This window comes from Botryllus schlosseri, chromosome 13 (genome assembly GCF_051294905.1).
Source record: "Botryllus schlosseri isolate E-star chromosome 13, Bs_hap1, whole genome shotgun sequence".
NCBI classification, from domain to species: Eukaryota; Metazoa; Chordata; class Ascidiacea; order Stolidobranchia; family Styelidae; genus Botryllus; species Botryllus schlosseri.
In genome coordinates, this window is record NC_137248.1 from 12,738,985 (window position 1) to 12,756,066 (window position 17,082).

The following is a 17,082-nucleotide window of genomic DNA, read 5'->3' on the forward strand; positions in this document are numbered from 1 at the left end:
TTTTCATTTTTATTTGTTATGGTCGAACACGTTTGCTCGCTAATGTATGTAGACCGTAACAATACAAGTATTTTCATGACTATCTTTCTCATGTTGTCAAACTTGGATTCGTTCAGTGACGCATAAACGCACAACATGGGGAAAAAACTATATAGTCACTATATTTTGACGTAGTAAGCAAGTAGTGGGGGATTGCAGCGGACTGTGGTTGTGGGTCACAATATCATGTGAGACCGGAAACTGTCTGCGGGCTGCTCAAAAAAATTCCGTCGCGGACCGTATGTTGCTGCCCTGCTAGCACAAATTTGGGTTGCGACCACATCGGATATATGTATATAATATTTGGTGATTTACTTGCAAGAACAAAATATTTCGTAATTCGCGCGATCACCGATGGCTTGGTTGCACTGTACAATGTGGATATCCGAAGTTCCTAGGTCGGATACCATACATCCAATAAGCGAGTCCAAAAGTTTAAGAGTCATATGCCGTAGTATGTGTGCAATCGTTCATGATCAGCACATTTTAGCATGGTGCCATATATCTCAAAAACTAGAGCTGATCAACAAATTTCAAACCGATATTCGTGATCCGCGACACCACATGCAGCCAGCAGGATCGGCCGCATTCGTCTCGTAAGCAAACTGTCTGTTGACCAGTGTAATTAAAAATTAGCGACGATATAATGGCGAACAATGACCAATATTGTTCGCAGTATTTGTGATTGAAGTGGTCTGATATTATTATGTTTTACTACCCTTCCTACAAAGGAAATGGAAACGATGTCGCTTTTACTGACGAAGTTAACACAATAGCTTATCAACAACTCGTTAAAGGCGTTTTCAGCCTATCACGACTATGCCTAGCTCACACTCGACGTACCAGCTCTTTCAATTCATCGTAGTGGTGCTCTGGGATGCTATTAGCCTTAACAGACCGACGTAACGATGCAGCAAATGCCAACATGGAATGGGTTCGAGTCCGACCGAGGTCGACTTCAGAATTCCCACCTAAGTGTTGGAGGTTTATCTAGGCTCCTCCTCTAGGGGAGACCGGGGACAAATGTAACACGGGGCAAATGTAACAATCGACCTCACCGCTACTAGGATGAAGAAATCGCCTTCATATTTTAAGTGCACATGCGGTAGTTATGTCTTCTAATATACCTGAAGTTACGTTGAGCTACGACGAGAAACATCAGAAGAATTTCAAAAAAACGAAATTTTGGACCCTTGAGTAAGTATTTTCTGATCTGGAATAATTTGTTCTGAGGAATAAAACCCAAGTGGTTGCAATGCAATATAGCCTATGTAGCTGGAACAATGTTACCATAGTCTACCGTGATGACAGGGAAACTAGGACTCGCGTCGCCGGAAAGACACCATCCTGAGACATTAATCATGGTCGAGCGTGTCAGCGGCAATTGTAACACTCTGTTACTTTTGCCCTGTTACAATATCTTTTCAATGCTGAATATATTTGTTCATCTGTTGGTATCAGGGCATGGTATGGTATGGTATGGAACGATAATTTTCCATACTCCATACTTGCCTTACTCTCTCCATACCATACTTGCAATTTTCCATACCATAGCAACATTGCTCCATACCATACTTGATACATATTCCATACTTTCAAATACTTCAATATCATATGTATATTTCCTTTTCTACCACCTATATTATTGATATTTCGGATGTCATTATTGCTTAAACTAGCCATGATGCAAATCTAATTCCTGGTATTAGTTTTACAGAGTCTGTTTTGGTGAGGTGCCGTGTACGTCTACTCTACAGCTTCCGCGAGCAAAATGAGATAGTAAGCAGATTGTTATCTAGGACCGTCCATAAAAGGGACGGGTAACATACTGCCCGCAGTTTCCCGTCTTACATGATAATGTGGCCCGCGGCCCCAGTCTGCCGAGATTCCCCACTATACTTGCTTAAACGTAAAATTCTAGTGACTGTATGCGCAGCGTGCGAGAGTGGAGCTTACGCGTAAGTTCGTCGAAGCGAAAAGACTTACATTATCGGCATTTATGATATACGTACTCACCCCTAATGAATTGATATCTTGGTAAATTTTGGGTACCGGACTTATCAAACGCTTTGAAATCTTAATTAAAGATTGCACCGTGAGTTAGTTGATTAGAAAGAAGCAGACATGGCGGCGCCTGTATGACAATGCTGTTCTCCAATCCAGATTGTATTGTCATTATCGGCGAGAAATGGCTTTGAAGTGACATTGCTGTCGATAAAATACATTCAATAAATACGATTTATTCCTTGTATATGTGCGCGAATAATGTATCCATTCAGGAATCCGGCTCGCCAAGTACTTAATTTTACTATATCCGGCCCACCGAATGGCGAAGTTGCCCGCCACTGCTCCATAAGAATACCATCGTGTTTCCGGTACAGTGGCATGAGGCACATGCAAGTTTGAAGTATATACTATAATATATAGACACACCCATAAAATATCTCAGCTACAGGCGATCAATACTGCAGCGATCTGCGTGATTATTAGTACAGTATTTGGTTGGGGTTATCGTGGCGAGAATTACAAAATTTGTCTACCCCACTCCCTGATCTATAATCCTAATGCGAGAGCGTTTGAAATATGACCAATAAGATATCTCGGTATGTAAATAGTATAAATGTGCGGACAATGTTTCAGAAGAAACATAATTATCAATCCCATTGAGCGATGAGTACGTTGCATCATGATTGCTTGTAAGCTGTCGTCACTCAAGGAATGTGGTACAGTTGGAGTTGCCTGCATTACCAATTATTTATTGCGTCACATGATAGACTATGCTCAGAGACGTCGTGTCTAGACTCAATGGAATATCATATCAACATCACTGTTGTCATTATTACATCACAAAATCATGTCATTCCAAGTGCTCCTAAAACCGTTGCACAAGCGTGTATTTGTACTTACACAGCGTTCGATAGTTCACGTATTCCGTGAGTAGCGATCAACGTAGCCTACACGCTTCATGAAGCTTGCACAGATCACGATAAAATGTATAAAACACCAAAGTATGGAAGTATGGAAATGTAGTTCCATACCATAGATTGAAATCTTCCATTCCATACCATACTTGCATTGTTCCATATTCCATACCAAAATATCGATCCATACCATACCATACTTCCATACCATACCATATCATACCATGCCCTGGTTGGTATACCCATTTATCTACTGCTGATGAATCTTGCAACAGCCAGACGTTAAATACCGGAACAGACTCTACCTGGTCATACCAATTCTACCATGATACTCTGTCGGAACGGCCATACAGAAGTGGTGATGTGAATCTTAGGGTCCGCTTATTTCCGTGATTCTACTACCCGATATCGTGTTGATCGACTTTTGTTGTGTCGACCTCCAATGGTCACTTAAGAACTTGCCCATGACTGAATCCTCATGCCCAGACTTTGAGCATGGCCCACTTACATTTTGTCATCTGGTGTGAACAATTTATTTTAATTTTGTACGGAACGGAAGAACACCATTAGCTTTGATGCCACATAATGTTGTGCCCTCGTTTTGCTACACTATCATCGGCCCATTCAACAAAGATATTTTAGCCAGGTCGGTTTCGCAGATGACCGAATGCCCAACCCATTATGCACGCTGAACTACAGCACCTTGTTAGAAGAGGCCGAATATGTGTAGGGAGATGATGGAATGAATGTGTTTCTTGTGCACTTTGAGCTCATGCAGAAGGCACGAAGGCGTAGCCTGGAAGCGTTCAAACTTCTCTTTTTTAGTTTAATTCAATAGTACAGTTTGTGCTCCCATTATTGTTGTTCATGTCGTTTGTTTTTAGTTATAAATAACACTGGTACAATTGCCCCGCATGGGCGTTACAATTGCCCCGCAGTACTGGACGATTGTACCATTTGAGCGACGATCTTCGCGACCCAAAATTTCCATGATTGATTATTGATTGAGTTCCATTTTAGTTTCTATATCAACTATCGAGTTATTGACTTCTTTATATAAATGTTTGGAAATGAAATATCCACGAGAAAAACACGTAATGTTCGAAAATACAAAAACTGTTACAATTGTCCCCAGTCTCCTACACATCCGTGTAAGCGGTGTCTTATATAAAGCTTAGAAGTGGGCCGTACTACAATTCGGCAGCTACGGAATAAGATGAAGAAAATTGACCTGGTCTAAATGACCATAGTGGTCGAAAAACACCAAACATGGAATGAACATAAGATATGGCGGGATTTATCCAAAAGATGACACTAAGATGTTTTGCGGTTGCAAATGCGGCAATTCTGCTGCTAGCAGCACGTGGTAACACAGGACTGAATGAATAATTCAGTGGTGCAGGACGAATAATGTGTGGTCGCTGATCATCTACATTGAGACACAAATAAAATTGGCATATTTGAATAAATTTCAATCATATCCTTCATAAGCTGTTGGCTTAACAGCTTAAGTTATTATTTTTGTGTCAAACAGAATATTTTGTTTAACAGTATAACTAACAATATTCTTCCTGCGACAGTATAGAACAGATGCCCACTGTACTAATATCGTGCTCATTTGTGTATTGAACCGATGGGCCATATATGTAGGTGTACCAATTAGCCTATTTAGCCTACAGATCGATTAAATCAACTGAAAGATAACACAAATGGTAAATGCCAATCACGTATGTGGTAAAAGAAGGAATGTAAGAAGTCAATGTTGCATAGGCCCCACCTCGCGGCTTTTAGTGTTTTCAAATGTTTTGTGGAGACATGAATGCGCTACGCTAACCTGTATGAAGTCTGCAACAATATCAAGATAATGGGATTATTCATCTAAAAATGATTGCTTCCTACATGTAATGTTGATAGCTTTGCATGCTATACGATGACTCGAGACATTAGAATCCTGTTATTAGGGCGCGATAAGTCGAGAGTAAAAGTTGGCAAACACTGCTATAGATGAATGTCCAACACACAGGTAAAGCCATTCAAATAGCGACCACGTTCGGACTCGAACCAGTCACCTGTATGTCACCACGCATTCAATATAATTTGTATACACCGAAATTTGCTTCGACCCGTTAGTAAAATCATGTATTGCACATATGCAAAACATTAGTTACTTTGTTAAACAAAATAGTATCTTTCACACACCGATAATAACTTTATACCTGTTGTATCTAGAGTTTCATAACAGGAAAGACGTACAATATAAAAATATATGTAAAGTTTCATGGTTTATTTATCATTAGGGATGGTGTGAACGTGAGGCTCACGCTCGCGTTCTGTATGTGAACCTCGGAAATTTAGAGGTTCGCGTTCACAACAGAACCTTGATAGGTTCTGCACTGTGAACCTTTTTCATATATTACAATTTTCACTTCATTGCAACATCTTTCGTTAAAATTTATTGCATTTCAACTGCGGGCCAAAATCAACACCAGACGAGCATGCACCTTGACAATCTCAAACGTTTTACTTGCGTTGTTACCAAAGTTTGCTGGAAATATCCAGCTTACCGTTTGTAAATATTTAGTGACTCTCTGCTGTGAGCCTGACCAGCAATCACACAACATAACGAGCGAAATGCGTAGTCAGCGAATGATGCTTATCCAACCAATCAATGATATTGATATCGTTTTCTGATGTAAAAAGTATAGCAGGCGTGCGGGGTCAATCTTGACTTCATATTTTACTGTATCAGTAAAGCCAAATCCGTGCCATTGAGGTGTTGGCTACTGCTGTATAACTTGTTAATGGGGTAATATCGGCAGCAAGTATAGAAACCCGTTTTACTCTCTGCTCAATATCAATGTATCAATACTCAGACGCTGAATACATTGTCCGGCCTGGCCTAGACATTTAGGGATTAAGCTTATATTACCTGATAAGTCCTCGTCGAAATTGTTGGCTAAGCGACGGAGGATATCGATTTTATGGGATTATTATATCCTTTGATTGCCTCAGTTGATACATTTAGCGACGTTTAAAACGCCAATATGTACTTCAGCATTGTGGCATTATGTGGTCCGCGTCGCCGCTAGGTATCGTGTACAGTGTACACACTCTGTCACATTAATATAGGCCAGTGGTTCCCAACGTGGGCGATAACGCCCCCCGGGGGGCGATTTGGCGGTCTACGGGGGCGAAAATGACGAAGGAGGCGACAGGGGGCGAAAATGGACAGAGGGGGCGACGGGGGGGGCGAAAATAGCGAAGGGGGCGATAGGGGGGCAATGACGCGTTAAAACGGCTGACCTTTTTATTATTATTATTGTTTGGTTAACCCACGGAAATTTAGTTACAAAAGTGTGTCAAATTAGACATCGAGCCGAAAATTTGACCTTTTTTTTAGTCAACCCGCAGGTGATTACAGTTTGTATGCTCAATTTTCGGTACACAAAATTTGGGGGGCGATGATCGGTGTTGACCTTGAAAAGGGGGCGATGGGTCGAAAAAGGTTGGGAACCACTGATATAGGCTATCACATCATTGAAAGATAGGATTGGAATCAGCAATATGACGTCACGTGACATCATGAGGTTCACGTTCGCGTTCACACAAAACCTTTCAAAAAGGTTCGCGTTCACACGAACCTGAACCTTTCAGAGGTTCACACCATCCCTATTTATCATACATATTCTCCACCTGCGGAACACTCACGCTAATCTAAAAGCCTCCATGTACAAACCCCAAATTCTTAGTTGAGTCATAAAAGTAAAAATTATTATTATTATTATTAATATTTTTGGTATTGTAAAAAGTAGTAGTCGTGCTTCTCTCCCGTAAGGGACTGGTGCGCCACGGTCATATTTTGCGGCTCTCGACCTGATCTGAAGAATATTCGGAAGAACGCTTAGTAAAGCATTTTAAAATGTCGAAATTGATTTCATTTCGACCATATTATTGTTGTTGTTCAAAGTAAGCTATTCTCATGTGCCCAATATCACTATTTCTCACTAGCTGATACGACTTCGGCATGGTAATATCATTCCATTGAGGTAGAATTCGCTGCGTTGAATGGACATATTGCCTTGACATGCAATGGCCCACCACTGCCATGACAGAGACGCTTGAAAATCGACTTTTGGCTCTTCAAAAGACCATGCTTTACTAGAAGATAGTTTTTCAGCATGTACAGTGTCCAGCTAACCCCAATATCGATTGTATAAATATCCAGGGGTGGCCAATCTGCGGCAGTAGAAGGGAAATTATGCGGTTGTCGACACTTAAATAAATTAGGATGTGTTGGCGGTCGTCAATATACAAATTGAATTTACGAATTGACTCCCTAATTAATGAGCGGTTTGAATTATTCTTAAAATTTCTTGCGCTGGGCGCGGTGCAATGCCGGTTGATTTTGGATTTTAATATAGCAGTGTCCTTTGTAATCTCAGTCCCACAGTACAGATGGGAGCATCAGAGGAAAATGAGGCACCCCGTATGGAAATACCAATTTTTAATCATATTCTCCTCCATCACCAAGGAAATCTTTTTCTGCTATGAATCCACTATAATTCCACTATGCCGACAATCATGATGAGAGGTCAAGAAATAACAGCATGCAACAAATGGAATTAATAACAATTAGCTCACCCAAAGACGCAGCACATAATTAACGCCCCTACATTTTCGAAGACACCACCTGCATCAACACTATACCGGTGAATCTGATCACATGAGATGAAAAAGGATAAATACTTGATAGCACTATGTGAAACTATGCTGATATTAATGACGAAATTCACTCATGAATAGGAAAAAATTTTCGCGCTTCGCGTGACTAAAGAACGAATCCCTGTGACTGTTCATAGCATGACTACTCACGATTTCGGTACGCATAGTAAGCCGATGTGAGTAAATAGATTAGTCCGGAGTGTTCCGGTAATGGACATGGACAGTTTCACGTGAATCTATTTGGGCCCAGTTAATTCATTACTGCTATGCACTGGAATGCGGCCGCAAGCTACATGAGTGATCGAAATGCCTATTTTAATCTCGATATTGAATTCATGCGGCCCGCGGCCTCCACGAATTTTGAAAAGTGTCCCGCGACCCATTTGGAGTTGGCGACCGCTGATGTAAACGCTTTTAATGCATCCCTTTACCTTCACATGCATGCATTTCGTGCCAGAGAGTCCGCTAATATTGGCAGACAAGTGACTTCGAGTCTCCTATGATGGTCATCGCAGGGATCTGACGATTGAGGACAGACAAGCGGCCGCTGATTTCGGGTCGCGGTCGGCAATCACGCTGTCGGGGATGTCTTTGTGACTGGAAACCAGGGCTGTGGATTCGATTTCCTGAGCTCCATACCAACAAATAGCAAGGGGCACTTACGTTATGGACTTTGCGCAACACCACTAATACTGTGCATCTGACGGTTTTGATGGGCCCATAGATCAAGAGCGGGAAACAAACGGCCCGCGAAAGGATTTTAATCGGCCTACAGATAATTTACCGTCTCACATGATAATGTGGCCCGACGTCGGTGAAAAGTAGACATGAAACTATATGTTCTGCTCATGTCTACATACATTTGCGAGCAAACATTTTCGGCCATGAAATTGAACAGACAAAGCTGCGTTATAATCCAACTGATGCTCACGAGCAGTCTTTATATCAAGGGTTTCTATGCGTCCCAAATACAACCAGAGATCAAATAACTTGTCGTCAACTTTGATCGACCACAAATCTCATTGACTTCAACAGCAATTGAAGTATATTACGGTAATAAATGTATTATTTACTGTTTTTAGTTTCTATGCTTTCAACTTTAAATTCACATTATATAGCATATTTATTCCTTGTATAGGTGGATTAATACACGATCACTGAATCGATTTGCGAATCCGATCGCCAAGTACTTCATTTTCCTATATCCGGCCCGCCGAGTGGAGAAGTTGCCTGCCCCGTCCCTATGTCATATAGATCAGGGGTGGGCAATTATTTTTCTCCGCGGGCCAAATCATAAATTTTAGCTATATTCTCCAGTGAATTGATTTTATTTCCAAATTGAAAGCAGTGAATTATACTAAATGGTGCTCAGTGTATGTGTTGATATTGGGGAATGAAGAAGTGACCGGTAATTACCAATAAAATATTTATTTGCCGTCATATTTCGAAACAATGTTAATCAGGATACGTTTCGAACTCTCTTTAATCCCCTATCCACGTTTTTCTACCAATACGTTGAAATGTATGTGGGATGGTCGAACAGCACTTCGTCAGTCCCCCTTCAAAAAAACGTTGGTTTTGCGCCCCTGTCGAGTTATAAACCAAAGTTGCCCCAGACCAAACCCCCATCGTGATGCACGTTTTTAACACTACTTTTGAGCGATTTTTTTTGTATCGCCAAAGCGTCATAAATTAAAAGACCCACATGATTCCAACCAGGAGTACGTCGTCTTGCAGCATTTTTATGGTCAGCTGTCATCATTATCGGAACATTCAATTTGTACCAATGATCTATATATACGTACTATAGCTGTTGAACCGACTATTTCGAGGGTTAAAACAATCCCATATCGTATACGTCGCCTATATCCGGTGGTAATCGTTGTCCAGGCTCATACAACATGTTTTTGGAAAGTATTTACACAATTATGGCATAATTATATTACTCAAAAAAAAGACAATGTTAAAATGCCTTTGTTTAAAACACTGTTCAGAACAGTAGTTCTCAAGCTTTTTGACCGAGTAAACAAGTAAAACAATAAAATAAATGTTGCGGACCGGTGAACCTTCAAAATTCAAAATTAAACCTAAATTTCATTGCGACGAATGTATGCATATCTAATGCAATATTGGGAGCTTGATTCAATGCAGACTCTTCGATATTAGATATTTATAAGTGCTCTGTTGAAGTTTATACAAGCGGAAACTCGCGAAGTTGGCTGTTACAGACCAATAACTTGATTGTTATTGTTCGGTATCTTTTAATAGAAATGCTACTTTGATGTTTGCAATAGCCTCTATCATGCTGATAAGTTTCGCCTAATTCAAAGAAGTCTGTTTAAAAGTCTCCGAAGCCTTGTTGTAAACAGTTTCGCACAGCAGTTCCAATCGTGACACAGGCCCAAATTACACCACGGACTTACGACCTATGTCTATTACGTCACTAAGCAGAACATACGTTACCAACTTCGAAATCGACTTAAAATATGGAATGCTAATATATTTGGTGGACCGGCAAAGTGCTTTAAACAACCATTTGTTTTAAATAGTGCAGTTGGGCTATTTACATGTAGTTAATTCGCAGTCAGAGAGTGCAACGAGTGTTGTTTCAATTGGATGAAAGATATCGTATAATTTACGACGACACATGCCTAGTTCCATTTTATTCCGTGTTGATAGAAACAATACATTACATTTCCAGATATATTTATAGAAATTTACGCGCTAAGCCGGAATCAACCACCTGTCATCATGAAAGGACTACTGGTCATATGAGTTTGCTGCTATTTGCAATGGCAACGCCAAGTCACGCTTGGTTGAGTTTTCACTGGCAGTAAGATGGAGTATTACTTGAGTATTTATCTGGTAATGGTTCTATGATAAAATTACATCAGTCAAATGGCCATCTTGATGATTTCCTAACGCTGTAAGGTTTCGCCGTTCGTATTACCACAAGACTTGCCAACATGTGTTTACGTTTAGGATCGATTTTGAACACTGACAACACTCTACATATCATGGGGTCTCAAAGTGAATTTGGGTATTGAGTATGTCAAGTACTATGTGCCAATCGAAATCGCTTTCTCCAGCGCGATGAAGCAGCACACGTGAATATTCCTGCTGATTCATAACGAGTGATCTGATCCTATGTTCGTAAAAGTGGACGTGACTGTAATGCCTAATCACAATACAATCAGACGGCGTCGAAAATGATTAGAATATAATTAAAATGAGTGGTTTGCGTTAATAATCCCTATTCTTAACCATACCACATGGTACTGTACTCCGACCTTTTTGTCTTCGCGGCACCCTCTCAAATGGTAAAATAGTTTGCGGTACCCTATAGCACTGCGAATACCCAGAGTGCCGAGGAGCATAGTTGCACCGCGGCAACACTAATGGCTCTTGGGTTCGAATACGACCGAGATCGGATTCAGAATCCCTTCGTACATATCGGGGGTTTGTATACACTCCTCGATATCCGATCTGCATTGTCGGTGTCTCACAAAAAGTTTGAAGCGAAGGCGGGCCGTGCTATAAGTTGGCATTTTAGAAACCAATAGAATCAATATATATCTGGTGTAAAATAACCACATATGTCGCAACAAGGTGACTAAAAATTGAACAGTAACGTCACTGTTCAGTGTTCACCCCCGGGCCTAGATAAAAGATCAACGCATTCGGCTAAACCTCAACATCACGGCCCGATTGCCCGAGTGATGACCTTGTCACTTTCATAAAGCTATGCTATGTGTGTTCATTAAGTTGCCGTAACACCTCCATTGAGTTGGATTCTTGGCAGTAGCAATTTCCGAATAATATCCTAGGTTTATACGAGATTTTCTTATCCTAAGTCACTGTACTCCTTGCCGCGTCTTAACAATAAAAAGCCCCGAGAAATACCAATCCGATGAACAGAATGAAAAGAATAAGGATGCATAATAATAAAAATGACGATCGAACTACGGCACAAGTCTGGAAGGGTCCCAGAATAACCTACTTGTTTAGACAAGCTTATATCTATGTTTGCAGTGCATTCTAGATTGTGTGAATTGAACGGGTAAAAATGATAGAACCATTGAATCTGCCACACTTTCAATTGGGATTGAGTAATTTTTGTCTCATGTTGACCCTGTTTACCATATTTTCTCATGGCACCCTTGAGCAGCCCAATCGTCACACCGCTTGCGAACCACTGCTCTATGGCACCAGCGTGTACTCAAAGGTGGTGTGGACACTCGAAAAATCACGTGACCGTCACGCCCTGATACCTTTTATGACTTTGTTATTGTCGATCCGTCTGCAGCACCAATTAAAGGCAGATTCGCTATTGGTATTTGTTGATTTTGACTGTGTTCCCTATCGAGTTGGGTGACAGGATTTCTTATGGTATATTTTGACGCTGTCATCTAGCACTGTACCAAGTTTCAAGGCGGCGACTCAATGATTAGCGTAGTAATTTCGCTGTCAAAGTCGAGTGTCTGGTAGTTGATCTCGCACCGATATATTGCTGACTTTGATAACGAAATTACCATGCTAATCATTGAGTGACAATCCCGAAACTTACTGAGAAGTTAGATAACACAATAAAGATATACCATACGGAATTTCGTCATCCATCTCGGTATGGAACACTTTCAAAATTCACATATACCAATATCAAATTTTGGGAAAATTCCTTTATGCGGTAGCCAAATCCGGGCACGCAGACACTGGATACTCGACTTTGATAACGTAGTTGCTACTGTAATTATTAGGTCACAGCCTTGAAACTTGGTACAGTGTTAGATACCGTCATCAAGATATATAATACGAAATTTTGTTATCGATCGTCGTATAAAACACAATCAAACTTTACACATATTAATCCTGTCTTTCGCGAAAAATCTGTTGTGCAGTTGGCTGAAGGCCTGATGATTGCATCTTACACTGAACCAATTTTTATGGGTGTGAAGTCGATGACTAGGATAGTAAGTTCGTTATCATAGTCGAGTATATCAGATCGAGCGCTGATCTGGCATCCAGCCTACCCCATGACATATTTTTCACAAAAGCCGGAATTGCTCTATGTAGGTTTTGAATGTGTTTTATTCCGCGATGGATAACAAAATTTCGTATTATGTATCGTGATGGAGACATCTGACACTGTATCAAGTCATAAGGCTGTAACTCAATGATTACGGTGGCAATTGCGTTATCAAAGTCGGCAAAATATCGGTGCGCGCTCAACTACCAGACACTCGATTTTGACAACGAAATTACCAAGCTAATCATTGAGTCACAGCCTTGAAACTTGTTTCAGTGCTAGATGACAGCGTCAAAATATACCATACGAAATCCTGTCACCCAACTCGATATGGAACACAGTCAAAATCAACAAAGACCAATAGCGACTCTGCCTTTAATTAGTGCTGCAGTCGGATCGACAATAACAAAGTCATAAAAGGTATCAGGGCGTGACGGCCACCTGATTTTTCGAGTGTCCACACCACCTTTGTGTGCACGCTGATGGCACTATGTTCCAATGATGACTTTTTTCCATTAGCACTTTCTTAACGTGGTAGGATTTTTATGTGTTCCTAAAAATGCATCGCTCTTCTCGAAACGTCTTTCTTAATGGATAAGCACGTATGTGATTTCTAATTTATGTGCTTTATAGCGGGGACAAGGCGATGGAGGGGGCTGGCGTGGAAGCACAAGACCAAGCCTTACACTTTGGAAATGCGGAGGATGCTGGGAAATGTATGATGCAAAGCGTGATCAATCAGACAAATACTCATTAACGATATGCGTGATCTAATTTTAGCGCTGATTCACGCGTTGATAAACAGTCAGTGAAGAGACGAAGCGGACGCAAATGAATTCGATTGGAAATAAAGATCTTGGATTTCAGTATCGATCCTGACGCACGACTGTGGAAATGTACTTCTGATAATGAATTCGCATGCTTTGATTACGTCCAAGTTCAGATTGTTAACAAGGATGTATAATGAACAATTCTATAGAGGTGGTTAAAGTAGTCAGCATTGCTAATCAACCAGAAGTTGAAGTACTGCCGTAAATTCCCACTGAATTGCAACTATAGATGTTGTAATTTTCATGACATGTCAAAACTACTTTAAGTAGAAGTAGAAAGAGAATATTCGAAAATTAGCCTATACTCAGGTCATTAGGTTTAAAAACCTAACTTGATTGGCCTAATTTTAGCAGCTTTCATAATTGCGCATCTTTGCTACCAATGAAAAATACTATTATAATAGGCGAGTTCTCCGAAAATATATTCAGTTAGTGATGCAAGAGCTATTTAACGATGTTCTTGTGACTATTTCGGGGCTAAAAGTGATGTAAACATAATACCAAGACTATTTCTTATACTTTTCAACACCAAAAGTGCTAAAGAGTTAGTATTTTGGTCCATAAAACTATAGAATTAGAAGTGGAAGAAGTCTAAAACATAACTACTGTATAGCGATGGCTCATCTTAACTTTGACTATATACTGGCGAACTCTGCACTGAAAATAATTCGTGAAGGCTATATGCTAGTTCGGTACCAATTAAATTTAATAGTAGGAATTGTGATATATATTTTTTGTTTCGTACCGTACCAATTCCTTGGATGGCCATGGGTAGCGTATATACACGCTAAACACTTCCGAAAGAGGGATTCCCTTGTCCACCCTGTTCAGAATCGAATATGCATCACGTCGCAGCCGTGCACTGAGACGCCATACACTAGTAGCTTGGTCGTGTAGTAAATATATATTAGATGTAGTAGCGCGATTGAAGGAACAACTGCCGTACATATGCCCGGTTATTAATGTACACCAGACAGCAATATAGCCTACCCTTCACGAGAAGGATAATAATCACCCCTCTGTCTACTCCCAAATATAGTAACGTAGTTATCGATGTTTGGTTATGCTCAGTGAACGTAGTTTGAACGTTGGTGCTTGGCAAGTAGTATTTACGACGGTAAAAGATTTGAAATTTAATACTCGACAATTACAACGTGACGATTTTTACATTGAAGCATAAAAATCAACGAATGCTGATATAAATCATAACCGAGCTGCTTTTTGCTGTTACTAGCAACGGCGGGTCGCAATATCTGTATTACGTGGATTGCATAGGCGGTATATGCATATTTATTTTCATCTACGCCGGGACCGGTGAACCCTTATGGGCCCGAGGTAATTCTCGAAATTAGTCATGTTATGTAGTAATGCTATCATCTTATCAAGAGAGATGCCACTAAAATCAGATTTGAGTCCCGGTCTAAAAAGTTTAAGCCAGTGCGTGCATTCGATGTAACTCTTGGAGTTATACAATCTGATAGCAGAATTGTACCTCTAGGCCCTCGGGAACTTAGAGAAATCCTAATCAAATTTGCATCTTCATACCCCAAAAAATATCGAAATATGCCAATATCTCGCAAACTACAGCCATCATTAGAAACCATCTTCCTAGTACGTGTTACTGTGTGCATACTGCATTGTCAGCATATTTCGTCATGGGTGCCATATCTCAATAACTAGAGCTAATCAACAAATTTCAAGTGGATATTCGTGATGCGCGACCCACACGTAACCTGGATCGGCCCCTTTCCTCTCGGAAGCAAATTGACTGTTGACCAGTCTAATTAAAAATAGAGATGATGCGATGGTGAAATTTCCCCTCTTGGCGTTTGTATAGTCGGCATCAAACATACAAACGACGTTTAGGGATATTGTTTGCGAAGTGTGTGATTGTCATTGTTATATTCTTGATCTTGTTTGAACAATGAACAATAACTCATACGACGAGGTTGCAATATGAAATCAGTATATTAACAGCAGAATAACTTTAAGACAGGCGACACGATCCAGAGTTCAGTTAAACAAAAGACGAGTAGATAACAGCACACAGCGTACAAAGCACGAAACACGAGGAAATAACGATTGGCGGTAATTACCAATCCTACACAAATAAGAAAACGATACCAACGTAAAATGCAAGAACATAACAGTTCTCCCCTGTAAGTTAAGAGTACAAGGTAGTTTACGTTGACCGATAGAATTCAGTATGCTTTCTCATTCTAAGCGGATAACGTCTGCCAGACGTTCGAGCAGGACTATTTGCAGGACGTTGTGCCCTTCCTGACCAATGTTGCTCAACTTGTGGTTGCTGAGGCCGAGCAACTTCCTGTGTGGCTGTATGATTGCCAGCTGGAATCAAGCGTGGTTGGAGTTGGTTTTTGTGCCTTCTCCAATACTCATGATCTGTTTTAACAATGTACACAACACGTCCCAGTATTTCCGTCACCACGCCAGCAACCCACTTTGGCCCGCGTCGGTAATTGCGAGAGTAAACCGAGGTACCATTCTCGAAATGAGTGACTGACGCGCAATTGTTTTCGATTTATCGAAGGGCAAGCACAAACTTGACAAATTGCGCGGCTGCCGACCATGTAAAATCTCAGCAGGCGTTTTCCAGTCTATGCCCGGGTGCGGTGCACATAGGGACGTAGCGAGAAGTGTTTGGAGCGCGAAGTTAATCTTTTATTTCTTTTCCCAGGTCGCAATTTTTGATCAATACAGCTTTTAGAGTCAGGACGAAAAGACGAAACGCTCCGCTTCCCCGTTGGAGGCAGGGTGAAAAGACGGTGATACGATATGACTTATTGCCAAATTCGAACAAAACGTATCGAATTCATTCGATGTGAATTGCGGCCCGCCATCCGTGACAATTGTTATGGGCAAGCCGTCAATAGAAAAGACTTCCCTCAAAGCGTTGACAACACACAAGGTTGTGGTAGATCCGTCATTCATTACTTTAACGAAAGGATATTTCGAATGCACATCGACGATGACAAGAAACATCTTATTCTGAACAGCACGCAATATAATTTTCGATACATACATTCCAGAGCAGTTAACTGGTAACGGTAATTGTGCATGTGTCTCCGTGAATATGCAGACTGTCCTGCATATAATTTTGAACAAATGCGTCTATTCCCCACCAGAAACCATTGAATTCCCCTCCAGTGGGGAGTTCCCCACCGTTTGGGAACCACTGTTCTAGTGTGTTTGTGGTGACATGGAACGTGCTACTCCAACCAATATGACGTCTTCATTACAATATTAACTAAATGGGAGTAATCATATGTTTATGATCGTTTCCTATATGTGATGGTGGTAGCTTTGCAGACAGCGCTGAAGCTTTACTATTTATTGAGTTTCGACGTCTATGGTCCTTACACCGTCCCGGTGCTCTTGAATATTTCCTGAGCTCCATACCTACTAATAGCATACCTACTAATAGCAAGGGTCACTTACGTTATGGACTTAGCCAAACACTACTAATACTGCGAATCTGATGGTTTTGACGAGCCCAGATGAATGTCCATGTCCAGCACATAAT

General features: G+C 40.8%; 1 long non-coding RNA gene across 1 annotated transcript; it reads left to right on the forward strand.

The window, feature by feature from the left end:
• Positions 1-10,381: 10,381 nt before the first annotated feature.
• Positions 10,382-13,635, forward strand: LOC145453574 (uncharacterized). Its single transcript, XR_013919829.1, has 3 exons — positions 10,382-10,515; positions 13,342-13,424; positions 13,489-13,635. It is a non-coding gene; the product is annotated as an uncharacterized LOC145453574 (long non-coding RNA).
• Positions 13,636-17,082: the final 3,447 nt, after the last annotated feature.